Source organism: Microtus pennsylvanicus, chromosome 3 (genome assembly GCF_037038515.1).
Source record: "Microtus pennsylvanicus isolate mMicPen1 chromosome 3, mMicPen1.hap1, whole genome shotgun sequence".
In the NCBI taxonomy this organism is placed as follows: Eukaryota; Metazoa; Chordata; class Mammalia; order Rodentia; family Cricetidae; genus Microtus; species Microtus pennsylvanicus.
Genome location: NC_134581.1, coordinates 110,772,447 through 110,787,258, shown reverse-complemented (window position 1 = coordinate 110,787,258; position 14,812 = coordinate 110,772,447).

The window sequence follows — 14,812 nt, the reverse complement described above, 5'->3', positions numbered from 1 at the left end:
GCTTGCTAAAGGAGAACTTGAGATACTCTGAGCTCTCTGTAATTCTGACTTGTCCTCTGCTTCCCTGTTTGAGGGTATGAAAAAAAAAAAACTGCCATTAATATAGTCAGTGGCCTGGGTCACCAATTCTTGCAGCCCTTCTGACCTGACTCTTGACTCTTTCATTATCTCTTTACTTATTTTTCATTCCCAGTCCTCCCTTTTGAGATGTGGTCCAAAACCCTGATACAACTGAGGGGCCAATGAGGTGGCTCATCAGGTAAAGGCATCTGCCACACAGCCTGATCTGAGTTTGAGCCCTGGAATGCTAGTGAAAATGAAAGAGGGGAACAGCTCCATAAAGCTGTCATCTGATCTCCACTCATGTGCCCTTGACACATGCACACCTAAACACACACCATAAATTAAAAATATTAATATTAGCCGGGCGGTGGTGGCGCACGCTTTTAATCCCAGCACTCGGGAGGCAGAGGCAGGCAGATCTCTGTGAGTTCGAGGCCAGCCTGGTCTACAAGAGCTAGTTCCAGGACAGGAACCAAAAAAGCTACTGAGAAACCCTGTCTCGAAAATAAAAAAAAAACAAAAACAAAATATTAATATTAGTGCTTTTTATTTCATGTTCTCACTGCCCTTAAGAAACGGCCACCTGTCAGAGGTCTGGGAGAACATGAATACCCTCTAATTGTACAGCAGCCTACCTTTTCCATGTGTACACTTCAGGGGCTCAACTGTCTTTCTGCTGCCACCAAAGAGTACCCTGAGCAGTGCTGTTCAAACAGGCAGGAATAAGGCTGTGTCCTAAGGCAGACAAAGCGTTGTTAAATAGGAGCTACCACTCCTAAGTCTTCTTTCTTATAAAGCATATTTACATCTAATGGTGCTATTGATCCCGTGAATTGATACTTAAATTCTTGTTTTACTTTCCAAGGGAATTTCAGGATATTCAACCAATGTTTTTAAATACTTACTGGGGAACAGGGGTGTGTGCATCACAGCACCAGTGGAGGACAGAAGACAGCTTGTGGGCATTGGTTCTCTTTTCCCACCATGTGGGTTGTAGAGACTGAACTCAAGACACCGAGCTTGACGGCAGTGCCTTTAGCTATTGAGCTATCTTGTAGACTCTAAAGAGAGTTTTTTTTTCTTTCTTTCTATTTCTTTGGATTCTTCAATAATTTTTAGGATCATAAAAGCCTGTCATGGTGGCATTTAAACCCAGTACTAAGGAGGCAGAGGTGGACAGATCTCTGTGAGTTCAAGGCCAGCCTGATCTATAGAGCAAGTTCCAGAAAAACCCTGTCTCAAAATATATATATATATAAATAAGGCCTGAGTCTGGAGCCTCAGAGAGAGGAGGCCTGAGCCAGGACCTCTGTCAGTTTGGGCATTGGTCTGGGATGTCAAAGGGAATAGGGTCTGAGCATGAGTCTGGGACCTCTGAGGAAGTAAGCAGGTCCTCTGCAGATCCGGGCCCACTCAAGCCTGGGACCTCGGAGGCAGTAGACCTTAATCAGAAACCTTTCCAGGTTCAACTTTAACCCAAGGACTTCTGCAGGAGGGAATCCATACCAGGATTTACAGATACAGGTCAAAGCCAGTAAGGGAGGCCAAAGTTGCCTGAGGCAAGGGACTCCACCTTGGGCAACAAATTCCACAGGAGCAGAACTGAAGGAGACTCCTAGGACAGAGAGGGCTTCTGTTTTACTGGGAGCAGAAGCCAGGAGCAAATCCAGTTCTGGGAGCTAACCCAGTCCCAGAACACTGGTGGATCAGGATTGAGCTAGCCACCAGCTCCAGAGTCAGCAATCTCCACTAGAACAGATCCAACTCCAAGCCAGGGACTTCTGCAGGAGGGGATCCAGACCAGGATTTACAGAAATGAATCAAAGCCAGCACCTAGGCCAAAGTAGGCCTAAGACAGTAAACTCCAAGGGAGTAGAGAAAAGCACAGGAGCGCTGAACTATCTCCAGGAAGAGGAGTAACCAACGGGGTAACTAGAACTGTGACACTGACTGTAACATGAGGAACAACCATCTGAGCTCTGGATTCACTGGCACCTAGAAGATTATTCAACAGAATCTCAGACAGCCCCAACCACACCTATTAGAGGAAAAATGAGTAGAAAAGGTAAGATCACATGCTACACCACAAAGAGCAACACAACACCAGTAAAACCTAAAGACCCAACAATAGCAAGACCTGAACAACCAAATATGGATGAACCAGAAGAAAATGACATAAAAAACACAATTTCAAGAGAATTTTTGAAATTCTTAAAGATGAAATGAGAAATTCCCTTAAAGAAATTGAGAAAAAGACAAGCAAAAAATTGAAAGATATCAACAAATCACTTAAAGAAAATTAAGAAAAAGAAATCAAAATATAAAAGAAACTATCCAGTGCTTGAAAACTGAAATAGAAACAATAAAGAAAACACAAGCATGAACAGCAGAATACAAGAAATGGAAGAGAGAATCTCAAGCACTGAAGATACAATAAGAGGAAATAGACTCATCAGTCAAAGAAAACATTAAATCTAACAAAAGCTTAACCCAAAATATCCATGAAATATGGGGCACCATGAAAAGGCCAAACCTAAGGATAAAAGGTATAGAAGAAGGAGAAGTTCAACTCAAAGGCGCAGAAAATTTATTTAACAAAATCATAGAAGAAAACTTTCCATACCTAAAGAAAGATATGCTTATGAAGATACAAGAAGCTTACAGAAAACCAAATAGACTGGATCCAAAAAAAAAAAACAGTCCTCTTGCTACATAATAATCAAAACACTAAACATACAGAGTAAATAAAGAGTATTAAGAGCTGCAAAGGAAAAGGCTAAGTAACATATAAAGGTAGACCCATCAGAATTTCACCTGACTTCTCAATGGAGACAATGAAAGCCAGAAGGTCATGGTCAAGCATTATGCAGACATTAAGAGACCATGGATGCCAGCCTAGACTACTATACCAAGCAAAACTGTCAATCACCATAGAAAGACAAAACAAGATATTCCATGACAAATCTTGATTTCACCAATACCTAGCCACAAACACAGTCCTACACAAAATACTAGAAGAAAAACTCCAACCCAAGGAAGAGGGCTACAACCAACAAAAACGAAGAATTGATGATCTTATAACAGCAAATCCCAAATAAGAAAAAATTCACAAATTAACATCACCAATGATGAAAACTAAATTAACAAGAGATATAAACCACTGGTCATTAATATCCCTTAATGTAAATGGACTCAACTTTCCTATAAAAAGGCACAGGCTAACAGATTGGATACAAAAACAAAATCCAAAATCCATCCCTCTGCTGCATACAAGAAACACATCTCAACCTCAAATAAAGACATAACCTTAGAGTAAAGAGTTGGGAAAAATATACCAATCAAATGAACCTAAGAAACAAGCAGGTGTAGCTATCCTAATATCCAACCAAATAGACTTCAAGCTAATATCAGTCAAAAGAAACAAATAAGGTCATTTCATATTACTCATAGGAAAAATCCATCAAGAAAAAATTTCAATACTGGACATCTATGCCCCAAATACAAGGGCACCCTCATATGGCAAAGAAACACTTCTAAAGCTTAAAACATACATTAAACCCCACACACTAATAGTGGAAGACTTCAACACTCCACTCTCACCACTGAACAGGTCAATCAGACAAAAAAATGAATAGAGAAATAAGAGAACCAACAGATGTTATGACTCAAATGGACTTAACAGACATATATAGAATATTGCACCCAAATAGAAAAGAATATACATTCTTCCCAGCACCTCATGGAACCTTCTCAAAAATTGACCACATACTTGATAACAAAACACACCTCAACGAATACAAAAAAATTGGAATAACCCAATGTACCTTATCAGATCACCATGGTTTAAAACTAGAAGTCAACAGCAACACTAATTTCAGAAAACCCGCAAACACATGGAAATTAAACAAAGCTCACCTGAATCATCAATAGGTCAAGGAAGAAATAAAGGGGGAAATTAAAGACTTCCTAAAATTCAAAGAAAATGACCACACAACCTACCTAAATTTATGAGACACAATGAAAGCAGTGTTAAGAGGCAAGTTCATAGCACTAAACGCCTACATAAAGAAGCTGGAAAAACCCTACACTAAGTGAATTAACAGAACATTTGAGAACTTTAGAACAAAAAGAAGCAAACTCACCCAAGAGAACTAGATAACGGGAAATAACCAAATTAAGAGCTGAAATCAACAAAATAGAAACAAAGAAAACAATACAAAGAATCAATGAGACAAAGAGTTGGTTCTTTGAGAAATCAACAAAATAGACAAATCTTTATCCAAAATAACCAAAAGGCAGAGAGAGAATATCCAAATTAACAAAATCAGAAATGAAAAGGGGGGCATAACAACAGACACGGAGGAAATAAAGAGAATCATCAGGTCATATTTTGAAAACCTGTAGTCCACAAAATCGGAAAACTTAAAGTAAATGGACATCTTTCTGGATAAATACCACTTAACAAATTTAAATCAAGACCAGATAAGCAAATTAAACAAACCTTTAACTGATAAAGAAATAGAAATAGTCATCAAAAGCCTCCCAACCAAAAAAGGTCCAGGACCAGATGGTTTCAATTCAGAATTCTGCAAGACTTTCAAAGAAGAACGAATACCAATACTCCTTAAATTATTCCACACAATAGAAACAGAGGGAACATTGCCAAACTCTTTTTATGAGGCTACAATTACCCTGATACCAAAACCACAGAAAGACATTACTAAGAATGAGAATTACAGACCAATCTCACTCATGAACACTGATGCAGAAATACTCAATAAAATACTGGCAAATCGAATCCAAGAACATACCAGAACCATCATCCACCATGATCAAGTCAGCTTCATCCCACAGATGCAGGGAGGTTCAACATACAAAAATCTGTCAACATAATCCACCATATGAACAAGCTGAAAAATAAAAACCACATGATCATCTCATTAGATGCTAAAAAAAAGCTTTTGACAAAATACAACATCCTTTCATGATAAAGGTCTTGGAGAGAGCAGGAATACGAGGAACATACCAAAGTATAATAAATGCAATATACAGCAAGCCAACAGCCGACATCAAACTAAATGGAAAGAAACTTCCAGCACTTCCAATGAAATCAGGAACAAGACAAGGTTGTACACTCTCTCCATATTTATTCAATATAGTTTTTGAGGTCCTAGGTAGAGCAATAAGACACCAAAAGGAGATCAAGGGGATACAAATGGGAAAAGAAGAAGTCAAACTCTCACTGTCTGCTGATAGTTTACGTAAGCAATCCCAAAAATCTACTAAGGAACTTCTACAACTCATAAACACTTTCAGTAATGTAGCAGGATACAAGATTAACTCAAAAAAAATCAGTAGCTCTCCTGTACACAGATGATAAAAGGGCTGAGGGATAAAATCAGAGCATCAACACCCTTCACAATAGCCACAAATAGCATAGCATACCTCAGAGTAGCTCTAGCCAAACAAGTTGAAGACTTCTACAAGAACTTTAAATCTTTGAAGAAAGAAATTGAAGAGGACACCAGAAGGTGGAAAGGTCTCTCATGCTCTTGGGTAGGCAGAATTAACATAGTAAAAATGGCAATCTTACCAAAAGCAATCTACAGATTCAATGCAATGCCCAGCAAAATCCCAGCAAAATTCTTCAAAGACCTTGAAAGAATTGTACTCAAATTCATATGAAAAAGCAAAAAACCCAGGATAGCCAAAACAATCCTGTACAATAAAAGAACTTCTGGAGGCATCACAATCCCTGACTTCAAACTCTACGACAGAGCTACAGTACTGAAAACAGTCTGGTAATGGCATAAGAACAGACAGGAGGACCAATGGAACCGAATAGAAGACCTAGATATCAATCCACACATATTCAAACACCTGATCTCTGACAAGGAAGCAAAAAAATCAAATGGAAAAAAGAAAGCATATTTAACAAGTGGTGCTGGCATAACTGGAATCAACATGTAGAAGAATGAAAATAGACCCATATCTATCACCATGCACAAAACTCATGTCCAAATAGACCAAAAACCTCAACATAAAGCCAGCCACACTGAACCTTATAGAAGAGAAAGTGGAAAGTACACTTGAACGCATTGGCACTGGAGACCACTTCTTCAATATAACTCCAGTATCACAGACACTGAAACAATTAATAAATGAGACCTCCTAAAATTGAAAAGCTTCTGTAAAGCAAAAAACATGGTTAACAAGACAAAATAACAGCTTACAGAATGGGAAAAGATCTTCACTAACCCCACATCAGACAGAGGTCTGATCTCCAAAACATACAAAGAATTCAAGAAATTGGTCACCAAAAGCACACATAATCCAATAAAAAAGATTATGGAGTACAGACCTAAACAGAGAACTCTCAACAGAGGAATCTAAAATGGCTGAAAGACACTTAAGGAAATGCTCAACATCCTTAGTCACCAGAGATATGCAAATCAAAACAACTCTGAGATTCCATCCTACACCTGTAAGAATGGCCAAGATCAAAACACTGATGATAGTTTATGCTGGAGAGGTTGTGGGGAAAAGGGAACACTCCTGCATTGCTGGTGGGAATGTAAGCTGGTACCTTTAGATGTCAGTGTGGTGATTTCTCAGAAAATTAGGAAACAACCTTCCTCAAGACCCAGCAATACCACTTTTGGTATATATCCAAAGGATGCTCAATTGTGCCACAAGGACATGTGTTCAACTATGTTCATAGCAGCTTTGTTTGTCATAGCCAGAACCTGGAAACAACCTAAATGCCCCTTGACCGAAGAATGTGTAAATGGTACATTTACACAATGGAGTACTACACAGCAGAAAAAATAATGAGATTTTGAATTTTGCAGGAAAATGGATGGAGCTAGAAAACATTATTTTGAGGTAACCCGGATACAGAAAGACAATTATCACATGTACTCACTCATAGGTGGTTTTTAAATATAAAGCAAAGTAAACCAGCCTACAAACCATAATCCCAGAGAACTTAGACAACAATGAGGACACAAAGAGAGACTTACATAGATCTAATCTACGTGGTAAGTAGAAAAAGACAAGATCTCCTGAGTAAATTGGAAAGCATGGGGAATTTGGAGGAGGGTTGAAGGGGGGTGGGGAGAGGCAGGGAGAGGAGCAGAGAAAAATGTAGAGCTCAATAAAAATAAATTTAAACAAAGAAAAGAAAAAGCTGGAAAAAATACCTGTGGTGTATGAGGTCTGTTTTAATAACTTAGGACTTTTCATGACAATGAGACATGTCTGCTCCTGGTAACACCAATCTACTTCAAGAGGAAGATGGGCATTGAAGAGCCTTCTTATGGAGTTGGTTAGCCATTTGGGCAGGAAACTGCTCTTGCCTAGAGTAATGCATAAACTAGATATGAAGAACCCACAGAGAGATGACTGCTGAACTTGCCTAAAGGTAAGATGATCCTTCGTGGTTCCTGTTTCATAAAAGAGTCTATGAGACATTCTGCAGGACACAGAAGAAAGTGACTGAACTCTCTTTCAAATTTCCTGCTTCATGGAAAAGACTGTTGGATACTATGGGCCTGTAGGCTCAAGATGGATGCCCCAGTGGTACAAAAGAACTTTGGGTGACTGTACAGGCAGCAAGATATCTCTGTCATTTCTAGAATTTTGGAAGTTGCTTGTTTACTTAGGTAATATATCCTTCTGTGGTCTTTGATGGAGTTGAAGAATAGATAGTTATATTTATAGTTTTCCTTTGTTATGATAAAAGATAAAATATATATAAATGTTGTTAACTGTAATTCTTGCTTGATACCTGATATATGTAATTTCACTATGTTAATGTGAAAGCCTTTCTTTTTTGTTTAAACAGGAAAGGGGAAATGGTATAGGAGGTCCTTCTGTTTATGTGTTGCTTTCATTGGTTGAATAAAGAAACTGCCTTGGATCCTCCTGAATATTAACCTTCATCAGGTGATGAAAGGAGACAGAGACAGAGACCCACATTGGAGCACCAGACTGAAATCTCAAGGTCCAAATCAGGAGCAGAAGGAGAGAGAGCACGAGCAAGGAACTCAGGACCGCGAGGGGTGCACCCACACACTGAGACAATGGGGATGTTCTATCGGGAACTCACCAAGGCCAGCTGGCCTGGGTCTGAGAAAGCATGGGATAAAACTGGACTTGCTAAACATAGCGGACAATGAGGACTACTGAGAACTCAAGATCAATGGCAAAGGGTTTTTGATCCTACTGCACGTACTGGCTTTGGGGGAGCCTAGGCAGTATGGATGCTCACCTTACTAGACCTGGATGTAGGTGGGTGGTCCTTGGACTTCCCACAGGTCAGGGAACCCTGATTGCTCTTCGAGCTGATGAGGAAGGGGGACTTGATCGGGGGAGGGGGAGGGAAATGGGAGGTAGTGGCGGGGAGGAGGCAGAAATCTTTAATAAATAAATAAATTTAAAAAAAAGAAAAAGAAAAACCCTGTCTCAAAACACCAGAAAACAAACAAACAAACAACAAAAAAAAAGAAACTGCCTTGGCCTTTTGTTGGGGCATAACTTATGTAGGCGGAATAGACAGAAGTGAATGCTGGAAAGAAGGGAAGAGTGGGAGACGCCATGGTTTTTATGCCTGAGACTGACGCTGGTTAGAATCTTGCCGGTAAGCCACAGTCAAGTGGCAATACACATTAATGGAGATGGGTTAAACTAATATGTAAGAGTTAGCCAACAAGAAGTTAGAGCTAATGGGCTAGGCAATGTTTAAAGGAATAGTTTCTGTGTGATTATTTCGGGTGTAAGCTAGCCAGGCAGCCGGGACAGAACAAAGGGTCTACTCTCCATGTATCATATTTAATGCTACCTAAGGGTTTTCAGTCAGCCATAGCAGCTGCCCAGGCTCCCAAAGCCAGGAACATCTGGGTTCCCGTTTGAGATGTGGTGGTGGGGGGTCAATGGGCCTGGGTCTGTCTGAACCCTCACAAACTATTCTGACTATGCCCATGGTGCTATCAAGATGGACACTGGGCTGCTGGCTATCCTCATGTCCTTTGCAGTGTAGAGACATCAAGCTCAGATAACCCTCCAGCTGACCTAGATCTGGCGGACCATGGAGGATGGAGGGAGGATGGAGGGGCCCAGGCTCCCTCATTCTGACCACCACCATCTCTGACAGGGAGTCTTGGGTGGTCATCACCATGGTACAGCAACCCATCTCCTTCCTTCTGATCACCAGTGCCACTTTTTTGGTACTGATGGAGTTTTAGGACCTACCTCTCCTTCTTGTTTCCCTATTGTCAAAGTAGTAGGACAGCCTTACCAGCATCACCAGACCCCACCACCTAGCTGTATTCTAGGGATATTCCCTTACCTACTCCTTCCTATGGTACCAACCTGTCCTGTCCTGTTGCTGGGAAGGGATCTCCTCGCTAAGGTAGGAGCCCCTGTCTTTTGCTCCCCCATCCTCTTGACCCCAGGCTCATCAGCTGTATCCCTCCTCGTCCAAACCACACAATCTGAAACACCTTTGTTTTCTTACCGGCTTCCTAGGTGGATCCCTGGGTATGGGAACCCAAAACCCCTCTATAGCCAAACGTTGCTCCCTTCTCATTCAATTACAAAATCCTTTCACTCCCATCCAGGGCAGCTGCCTGCCTGGTTCTGGTTGTTTGGAAAGTTTTGTCTGTCTGTTTTCCGTGCACATTGGGTCTATGTTTTTTGGTGTATCTGTATGCTTCACTCATGGAAGCCAAGATGGAAATGGGTCAGGCTCAGCTGAATGTCTGAATGATAGTGGCCACTGCATGCTTTGTTTCTGACTGAATTTTAGGGTGAGATTTCTGTGTTCTCCGCTGCTCCAGCTGCCAGCCACCACTGCTAACACGGACTGCTATGGCTGCTTTGATGGCCAGAGCTCAGAATTTACCTCTGCGTTTCCCGGTCACTAGATTCAGTTTATGAAAGATAGGACTTGAAAACAATTCCCATTTAATAAGGGATCAAAGCTCCACCTCCATGACCTCCATGCTTTAACACGAGACTGCACCTCTCACTCCACCTCCACGCTTTCACACGAGACTGCACCTCTCGCTGCAGCCCAACTTCTTACACACAAATCGGCAGTTTCCCTTAGGGTCACCTCAGGGGTCTCCTTCTCCCTCAACTCTTACCCCATCTTCTAACATACAAGTATGCAGTAAACGGACAGCTGACAGAGCTATTGGACTCTCCACGGGAAGTCTGTACGTACACTCCACCTGGAGAACCCGCTTTTGCAGAGCTACGGGAACGCCTGTCCTTTAGATAAGTCATTGTTGATTCTGTAGAAATCCTGTAAAACCATGGCATTTCTCCCTTCTGTAGTATCCCAGCAGTGTATAAACCTGACTTTTCCTGTGGGGCAACCAGACACCTCCCCCCACACCATGAAGCCATGGTGTGAAAAGGATTCAGCCAAGTCCTTGTTTTCACAGCCAAAATCTACACTGAAAGAGTCCCTCACAAACTTTCTTTATTGCAGTAAACGTTGGTAAGAGAGGAGTCTCACACAGGAAGAGATAGTCTGCTCTAACAGCAGACTCAGAAAGATGTGATCTACTTCTGCTCTGACCTAACAGGCTACTAATACTCTATATTACCCTTCATCTTGGGTTCAACCAACATAAGATCATAGCCCAGGAATTAGCTCTTTATACAGGAAAAAGGCCTGAGTTGCTAAACTAGCTTCAGAGAGAAAAATTCTCACCTGGGCACCCTTCTAGAGTAAAAAGCAAGGTGCTCCCCGCCCCAAGAGATTCCTTTTAACTCAGCCAGCTAGACGCTTATGCAAATCAAGCCCACAGGTTAGCACAGCTGCCAAGGCTGTGTTCCCAGCCGCAGGGGGAACTTCAGTCACACCCACTCTGAGACATAAGGTAGCAGATCCACACCGGTTCTTGTGACTCTGTGAAAATGCATGCTTGGTACCATTGTTACCGCCTGTGGGATGCTAGTTTGCCTGTGTGCCTATACAGACTGAAAGCTTTGTAGAGATCACCCCCTACCTTATGCTTTGCCCTAAATCTTATACCTTAAGCCCCATGCTTCTTTTCTCTTCTTTCATCTTCCCCTAGGAATAAAGAAACAACAGCTGACCCATGCCTGAGTCAGTTAGCTTTTCTACCCCTCAGATCCCTCCCAAGCCGATCTTCTCTGTTCTGAGCCCTCAGCAGCTCTTCACACCGGTCCTGCAGACATTCCTCCCTTCCTGACTTCTCTCTTCAGGTAGCAGTGTAGAGGATGCTACACTTGTCAGTCATGCTCACGTCTCAATACTCAAACCCATTCCCGCTGTAGATTTAATATCTAAACTTGCTCTCCTCTTCTATTTCTTTCTATCTACACCTGCCTGGGGTAGTTCTGATATAGGGATGTTTAATATCCAAGAGTCCCCCACCTCTAACCAACAGCCCATTCTAACAAGGCCTGAAATTTGCTCTATATCAGATGCCAAAGGCATCATCATCATGGTGAACCATGGCTTACCCCATGTCTGTTTTCTCTACCACCTAAAGGAAAAAAAAACTGGTAAGAAATAAAGTATCCATGTTGGTCCTGAAAATACCATGGGACAAATCTGGGCCATCCTAATTGCACATCAGCCATTGAGTAACACTCTGCCTGTCCACTTCGGAGAGTTGTGTGTCCATCTGGGTCAAACCCATGGACTAGACTCTCACCCTCTCTCATTAGCTGCTCTGAGCCAGTTACCACTCCCACCCATATCTCTGATCACAGACTGTTTAACTCCTCTGGGACATACTTTGACTCAGCACTGCCATCTAGCCCTTATGTCTGAATGTTCACATCGCCTCAATCCTCCGCAGTACTCAGGTTTACCGCTGCCTACCCATTGGGTGGACTGGGACTTGTGCCCTGGTGTTCCTTTTTCTATAATTAGGGGTTGCACCTGGTGAAGAACCCTTGCAGGTTCCCTCACAGGGTTTGGTTCAGATCCTCCCCTTCCCCACGGTCCTGGCTTTCCCACCACCGACATCGCCAGCGAAGCAGGACTGGCTACTTCCCTAGCTACTTACCATCATCCAGGATCTCCAATGGGTAGTAGCTCAGATCATCTTTACTCTCCAGGGCCAAGTGGACTAACTCGCCACCATCAGTGCTACAAAGTCAGCAAGGATGAGATTTACCAACAGCACAGAGAGGTGGTCCTTGTCTCTTCCTCAGGAGCAATGTTGTTTCTGTGTCAACCAATCAGGTATAGGAAGAGACAAGCGCTGACAATTCCAGATAGGTCTCTGTTTGGTGACTGGCAGTGAATCTCAGTCTAATAGGGAATTGGATGCTGCCTTTCTTAACCACCTTTCTCCTCTTCTTAGTCCTGGCTGTGCACTGCCTTATAAACTTGTCTAGATTTCTTGAATAAAAGATTCAAAAGATTTCTAACCAGACTTTTAATCAGTTGCTATTACAGGATTACTAAGCTAGAAAGCCAGAAGCCAATGACTCTCAATTATACCAACGATGAAGATTCAGTGGGAAGTAATCTAATGATAACATCATCTCCCTTTGCCATAACCTGTTTATCAATAATAATCAAAAAGGGGGAGACATAAGCCCCTCAAGCCACACAAGTGGCCAGGCCTCTCCCCCAGGCCCTCCAACCTGCCAGTTCCACCCATAGAACACTCTGTCCTAAAGTTTGGACCCAGCCCCTGCCCTACAGAGCAAAAAGCCCAAGCTCTGGACATGAAATCCCACCAATGCCCACCGTGGAAAGCTCCATTCCACCCCATCCCCAAGAAACTCTATATAAGCCCTGCCTTCTGCTCAGTTCTTGCTGTTTCTCGCCATAGCAGAGGCAGGCACCCTCCTGGGTTCTTCCTTCCCAACCTCTTGCTGTGTGGCTGACTTTGTAGTATTCCTTGGCTCCTGACTATAAGGAAAGCATTCCCCTCAGAGCTGGAACACAGATTGGAGCTCTCCTTCATATCATATCTCCTTGACCACTGCTTGTAAAGACCTATTTCCCAATACTACCGCATTCTTGGTTGCCATATTATAAACTTCAGCACCAAAATTCTGCCCAGAAAACAGCTCCGTTTCTCACAGCACCTAGCACTGTGCTTGGCATACAAGTGGGTCCTCAGTGCATACTGAGTAAGCAAAGGGCCAACGAGAAGAAACAGTGAGTTCTGCAAGGACTGTCTGCCATTTAAGAGAAGGACACAAAGGGCCTGTTTATAACTGCAGAGTCTGAGATAAAACGCAGACGGCCCAGCACTGCACTGACTACACCCTCATCTTGGGTAAGTTCTAACTGGGTTACTTGCCTGACAAACTTCTAATTTTACTTCCTGAGAAAGCTGAAAGCCTCATCAGAAATCATTCATAATATGTCCAGGATGAAGATAAAGTTTGGAGAATTTTAGACTTGTTGCGTAACTGGGATGTAAGCAACTTCTTTCCATTCCCCCGGACTTTCTGTTGCTAATACAAGACTTTGAAGCGAGGAAGCACCGTTTATTTATCCTTACATACACACATCCTGACAGCACCAGAGAAGCAGCTCATGGATTTATAGCATTTGCTGCTCTTAGAGATGACCAGAGTTCACTACTCCAGCACCAGGGTACCACCACCCTCTGTGGACAACTGCACACATGTACAGACAAACACAGACACAAATAAAAATAAATCTTTACAAAGTATCAGGACAGGAATGGGAACATTCCCAAAATTAAGAGTGGAGGGCAAAGATTTTAGCCACCTTTCTTGAGTTTAAACCCTAACTTTGTAGAGTAAGAAAAAGTGGGGGGTATGATGGCCATTCTTGGTTCTCAACTTGACAACATCTGAAATTAACTAAAGCCCAAAAGATAGAGGATACGCCAGCGAGGGACTTTTGCTTAATTTGAAGTGAGAAGATGTACTTGAGATGGGGTCTCTCTGCATAGGCCAGGCTGGCCTTGAACTCAGAGCTCTGCCTTGAACTCAGAGCTCTGCCTACCTCTGCTTCTCAAGTGCTGGGATTAAAGGTGTGTGCTACCTGCCTGGAGATCCACTTCCGATCAGGATCTTGAGCTGAGAAGACATGCCTCTAATCCATATGCTTTTAACGGGGAAACCTACCTCTAATCTGGACCGCACCTTCTGCTGGAAGCCTATGTAAGGACATAGAAGTAGGAAGCGTTTGCTCTTTGCTTCCTTGCTCTCACCTCCCTAGCAGGTCCATTCCTTCACCGGCATTAGAGCCTACTTCAGGATTCTGGTGCATACTGAAGACCAACTGAGACACTCAGCCTTGTGGATTGAGCAGCTCCGGATTCTTGGACTTTCCATTCATAGCTAGCCACTGTTGGATTCTAATAAATCCACTTTCTATACATTCGGAGAGTGAGTCATTCTAAAAGTTGTAACACAGAGGGTTTTGGTTTTTGTGTGGTTCTGTCTCATAAGCTGCTCTGGAACTCACTATAGTCCAGGCCATTTTTGCTTTATCTTGGTTAGGGTTTTTATTGCTATGATAAACACCATAACCAGAAGCAACTTGGGGAGGACAGGGTTTGTCTCAGCTCATACTCCCAGGGGAGTCAGGGCAGGAACTGAAACAGGCCACGAAGGAGTGCTGCTTACTGGCTTGCTTTCGTGGACCACCCAGGACCACCTGCTCAGAGGTGGCATCACCTACAATGGGCTGGGCCTTCCCACATCAATCATTCATCAAGAAAATGCCCCACAGACACTATTACAAACCAATCTGTATTTTCTCAAT